This window comes from Equus quagga, chromosome 9 (assembly GCF_021613505.1).
Source record: "Equus quagga isolate Etosha38 chromosome 9, UCLA_HA_Equagga_1.0, whole genome shotgun sequence".
NCBI lineage: Eukaryota > Metazoa > Chordata > Mammalia > Perissodactyla > Equidae > Equus > Equus quagga.
Window position 1 is genome coordinate 62500818 of NC_060275.1, and position 6000 is coordinate 62506817.

At 39.7% G+C, this 6000-nt stretch overlaps 1 long non-coding RNA gene across 2 annotated transcripts in view; it reads left to right on the forward strand.

Moving 5' to 3' along the window:
* The window catches only part of LOC124244467 (uncharacterized), a 155061-nt gene extending 149641 nt beyond the window's left edge, over positions 1–5420 (forward strand). For both annotated transcript variants that reach the window (XR_006890011.1, XR_006890012.1), the window contains 3 exons: positions 3365–3487; positions 5107–5188; positions 5294–5420. This is a non-coding gene — a long non-coding RNA (uncharacterized LOC124244467). The remainder of the gene's footprint in view (positions 1–3364; positions 3488–5106; positions 5189–5293) is intronic.
* The last annotated feature ends 580 nt before the right edge of the window (positions 5421–6000 follow it).

The window sequence follows — 6000 nt, forward strand, 5'->3', positions numbered from 1 at the left end:
AGTGTCACCCTGTGCAAGTGACATGGGGAGCTGGCCCCCTTAGCTACTTTTGCTTTTTGCTGTCTATTGTAAATAAAAAACTGTCTAAATATAAAGAAGGGCTTCGTTCTTTACTGGCCAATTCTGTCAGCACTTGCCTTGGGCCGCTGTACAGATCTCATTGCCTTAACCCAATGGTTCTCATTTTGTTTTCTTACGGTTGTTTTCTGTTTTTTAAGAATCTGGCTTTATTCAGTGGACTGAATCCAGCACACCCGCCTGCATTCCCTGCTCTTATGGTTTCTCCATAGCAGTGTGTCATTAGTATGACTGCATCTCCTTTTTTTATTTTTTTTTTTAATTTAAAGATTGGCACCTGAGCTTACAAGGGTTGCCAATCTTCCTTTTTTTTTCTTTCTGCTTTTTCTCCCCAAATCCCCCCAGTACATAGCTGTATATTTTAGTTGTGGGTCCTTCTAGTTGTGGCATGTGGGACACCGCCTCAACATGTCCTGATGAACGGTGCCACGTCCGCACCCAGGATCCGAACTGGAGAAACCCTGGGCTGCCGTAGCGGAGCGCTCGGCCACCGGGCCGGCCCCTTCTTACAGTTTTTATTCATGTGGAAACATGTACATTCTCATGGTTACGTGCATATAAACTGTGTGATCTTCATAAACATAATTTATTGGACCTCTGTTGTTAGATATTTAGATTTTTTCCAAATTTGTTGTAAAGGCTGCATTTATTCCTTTTGCATATTTTTTTAGAATATAATGTTAAAGTTGGGATGAATAGATCAACAAGTGTTAACACCTTAATTTTTGGTTATAAATATGTATTGTCAATATGACTTTCAAAAGTTCTAGTCAAATTTACAAAGCCGTCATGAGTGAGTGAACGTGTTAATTACCCCGCAGAGGTAATTTGATGGTGCTTTTCAACTTAAAAGTTACTGATTTAGTAGGCACTTTTGCTACATCTTGATTGTGTAGGCTGAAGTGAGGCAATATTGTATAGTGGGAGTGCGTGCGCTAGAAATTTTGTGTAAATCCACACTTCTCCAGATGTGTGACCTCTGTAAGCCTCACTTTCTTAGATTTATAAAAGGAGATTATAAATCTAATATTCAGTGTTATAAAGAATGAACAGAAACATACGAGTTCATGCATATCCGCTCACACATACACATCACAAACACACACACACACTCACACTTACACTTTCTCTCTCTCTCTCTCTCCAACCACCTAATTCGATACCTGGCATATATTAGGTGTATATTAAGTGATAGATAATATCATTTATCCTGTATTAATAGTCAAATGTATTTTGTCTGTTAGTGATGTTTGGTAGAGGTGTATCGGAGGGGGGAAAGTCTCCTTTCTTCCCTTATTGTGTTCTTATGGCTGGACTAATAACAAAATTGACACAAGACCAGATTCACAAGAGGAAAACTCAGTCTAATACGTATGTATTGGAGATCATAAAGGATGCTCAGAGAGTGAACAAAACAGTATATTTATCTTTTACACAAAGAAACATAAATTTGTGAGGAATGATAGGGCAAAGAAACTTAGATTCAAGGTACATAATTAGTCTGGAATTTAAGCAGAATTTAGGCTGAGAAAGTAAATCAGCAAGTTATGTTTGAGCAGCCTCTCGGCCCTGAGTCCCCAGCCCTGGTGATGAGGATGCGAGGGAGCACCTCCCACACAGGAGACTTACTTCCTGCTTTCAGGGGAGCAGAGCCCGGAAGCTCTGAAAGCCCATTTTGCTTCTCAAGTCACTAATTTCAAAATATTCAAGATGCTATTGTGGGATATTTTGGGATCACCTGCCCTGGGCGCCGGCAAGGGTAATAACTGGGACGTCTTTCTGTAGCTAGTGTGTTCAGTGAAAGGAAATGGAATTTAGGCTTTACAAACCTGACTGAATAGCTAATATTTTAGAAAATGAGTGTTGTGTCTGTAGTATGGCTGAGAAAACTGCATAAAAAATCTTGTAAATTCGGTGCCTGAGCATTGTTATGTCATAATTGATTCCTTTCCTCCAGGAAATTGAGAAATGTGTTGGTCAGAATAGATACTTCCTATTCATTTTTAAAGCCAAAAGTACTGTCCTGCCTTCCCTTTGACTCGCTCCGCAGTATTTACGGCCAGGCGTGATGATGGCTCCAAGGGTACAGTGACGAGCGAGAGCAACAGGAGCCCGTGTTTTTAGGGGCTGCAGTCTGAGTCTAAATAAGCAAACTGGTTTATTTCAGCCCATGTTAGTTTTGTCTGATGTGACCCCTGTGGAAGGGAATGGGACCGGTGCTGAGAGGCAGAGGGCTGGAGGCCTGGAGGCTGCGCTGCGCGGGCAGGCCTGTCGCGTTCTCAGGTGCAGGCAGCTGGTCCCTCACCTCCTCACCTCCTCACCTCCTCACCTCACCTCCTCACCTCGGTGCAGCACGTGCTGCTGAGAAGCACTCCTGCTTTACAGAAATATTTAATTCACTGAAAGTTGTTACTGTTTGGTATTATGTTTTCTTTTTCTGATAAAATTTAAAAGGTTCATTGCATACTTACGTGATCATAAAAGAAGGTCTTAGATATGATTTGCTTCTGGTGAAATGATAATATATGACAATTGGAAATATGATTAAATTGAGGAATTACAGTATTTTGAAGAACACAGCTGTTGTAGAAAATGAGATATCTATATTTGCTTTAGAGCCAACACTGCTGTAATGTGTTTTTGTAAAGCATATAATTGTAATGTAGTAAAATGCTTATGTGAAATTAAGGACGTTGAGTAATCTTACCAGAAAATCTTCAGAGTTTGTCAAATTGCTTTCCCTGTTTAAAAAAATAAAATAGCTCATGTTGTGGTAGAAATGGCAGCAAATCTTTAAGGGCTGTAATGGGTCAAGGAAGAAGCTGTGAGCTCCCTGATGGACGTCACGCTGTGGTGTCTCACTGTCTTCAAACAGAGCGAGAACATCTGCTGACGACGATTCTGTTAGCCTTCTTTGATGATAAAAATGCTTTTTAAAGTTCTTACACTTTAGTAAGTTTCTTTCTTACCAAGAACAAGTGTGATTGGAAATCACTGTGTTAATGTATGTGCTCTGTGTGTCTGTTTTTAACTATAAATTGATATGATGTTTTTCTTTATAACCTGAGCATAAATTACTCCCTTTTTTTGTCAATTATATATATGAATATCAAAAGAAAAATAGTATATATTATTTATTTATTTTTTCATCTACTAGTCGAGGGACTGGGTTATATTTTTATTTCGGTGGACAGCACACCCAGAAAATATTTTTTTAAATGATTAAAAGTCTACACGAATTCCTCCCACACAATTTAATGGATTTTTATGTTTGTCCTTCCATCAGGGTGCTTGATTTCTCTAGAGGTTTCGGATGTTTGGCTTAGAGCTTTGTCTCCCCACCTGTCCCCGCTGGTGCTCGTGACTTCTGACCCTTGACCACCTGGACATTCTTCAGGAACATTTTACAGTAAGATAAATGTTAAAGTGAACACTCACATAGCACTGTCTGACCAGTCTTCTCCAAGGGTGTGTATGTATGAGTGTGTGTTTGTGCCAGTGTGTGTATATGTGTGTGTATGGTTAAGCAATAATACCTGTAGAGAATTTTGAAACTGTGGAAAGTCACAAATAAGGAAAGAATATTTACACTGATCTTACCACCCATGTATGGACACTTAATATTTTGCTGTTTCTTTCCAATTGCTTTTCCATGCGTGTGTTTCTATGTGCAGACAAACATGCGTAGGGCCTTGCCCAAAGAAGGTGCTTTATAAATATGTTGAATAAATAGATAATTTAATGTATAGAATAATTTACAGTTTACAATTTAGGATCATATAGTATATACTGTTGTGTGTCCTCACTAAAATTTTTGCTTAACCCAGAAAATTCTCAAGGTATTTTATTACTTAAAAAATATGCCTTTGGTAACTTCATATCATATACGTATATAAATATAATTTAACCTTTCTCCCATATTAATACTATTTTGCATTTTTGCTGTAATAATGTTGTGATGTACATTTTTATCATCAGCTTTTATCATAACTGCTTCCTTAGCATGTTAATCCCAGAGGAGGAATTACTGGGTCATAGAATATAAAGTTAAAACAATTGCTCATCCTTTTGGTCAGATTTTTATTATTTAGAAATGATATTTTTATTGAATTACAAGGGATAGCTATTCATCTAGAAAATTTGGAAAGCAGAAAAATAAAGTACAAAGAAAATTGTGAAGAAATTCTTTATAATCCCTGCACATAAAGATGACTTCATTTAGGATTTTGGTTTGTATACTTTTAGTCTTTTTTATTTCCATTTCATGTTTTACCAATAAGGAGCCTTTTGTTTTCTAAACTGTGCTTTTTTTCCTACTTAGTAGTGTATCATTAACATGGCCTTTCTCTGCCATTAAACAATCTTCTACAATGTAATTTTATGGCCTAGTATTAAAATGACACGTCTGTACAATGCATTTAATTAAGCCCCTCTTGTTGGACCTTTAGTTTGTTTCCAATGTCTCATTATTATGAAGAATTCTAGGATAAAAACCCTTGTGTTTGCCCGTTGGGTGCATCCACTGTAATTGCATTAATACAGATTCTTAAAAGGAGAATTGCTGGTTCACAGTCTATGAATAATTTTTAAGGCTTTTGACATATTTTTCCACATTGCTTTCTGATGGGTTGTACCAACTGGCATTTACAACAGAAAGAGGTATGAATGTGAAAGGAGATTATACAAGAAATTTTCAAGTCTTTCACCTAAAAATTAACCAAATCATCTAGAAAACCTGCACCAGCTCACTCTTCTTTGAGAGGAGTGGGAGGTGCCTGTTTTAAGTACTCGTGAGCCGTCTCCTCGGAGTGGGATGTATTCATAAGCCTGTGCTGAAACGGGAAAAGCTGGATATGGAGTGGTTAGATGATTTCACTAAATGCTCACAGAAAGTGAGAGGTAAGGCTCTGATTACCAATTTAATTAGTTAGCCTGCTTATAGGGTGTATCTTCAGTTAAATGTTATTATTTTTCTGTCACTAATTGTTTCAAGGAAAGTCACTGTGTTTTCCTTCCGGGTCCCTTCAGCCGCTGCACGGGAGGCATGCTCTTGGAGCAGTGCTTGACAGAACGGAAGCCCGTGGCTGCGCCTGTTGAACTGCTTGCCAAGGTGAGCCACTGAAGGCCTATGTCTTTGCAAGAAATCAACACTAAAGAGAATTAATTTAAATAAAATAATTTGCTTCAGTAGCATACCAACGTATTTGATTTGTAGGCTTTGCTGGAAAGTGACATAACGAAAGCCATCAAAGCCTTCAGTTTCCGGTTGTGTGCTCTGGAGCCGCAGTGCCTGGGGCTGCAGCCCATCGCCACCTCCCGCCAGCTCCGTGGCCTTAGGCAAGTCCTTCGGTCTCTCTGTACCTCAGTTTCCTCATCCATGAAGTAAGGAAATTACCATGCCTACCTCCTTGGGTTGTTGAGGGATCGAATCAGTCGTGCATGTGAAGAGCATAGGATGCAACACGCGCACAAGCCCTCCTGAGTGTTCGTCTTCCTTTTGGGCTGAGTCACTTGCATGTGTCCTCCCAGGGGTCAGGTTCCAGGCATCTGTTTTGACGTGTAGCAGGGAAGCGGTGGCTCAGGCAGCATTTTAGAGGAGACAGTGAAGCTCCTCAATCCTGTCCTGCCTGACTCCACAGGTGCCCAGAGCGGCTCTGGGGGGTTGGGGGGTGGAGCCTGACAGTGACCAGGGCTGCAGGGGATCATCTGTACCCAAGGCGCCAGACCTTCTGCTGCCCTTTCTATTCTCCTCGCTCTGTGTTTTCAGTACTTCAGGGGCAATTTGTATAAAAAGTGGCATCAGATTTGCATCATTATATTGCATTTTAACTGGCAGTGAGAAGCTAAAACTTTTTATCTGCTCTGCTTTCCAGGACATCTGTTGAGTTACACCTAGTACTTTTCGTTATGTGAAGGAGCTGC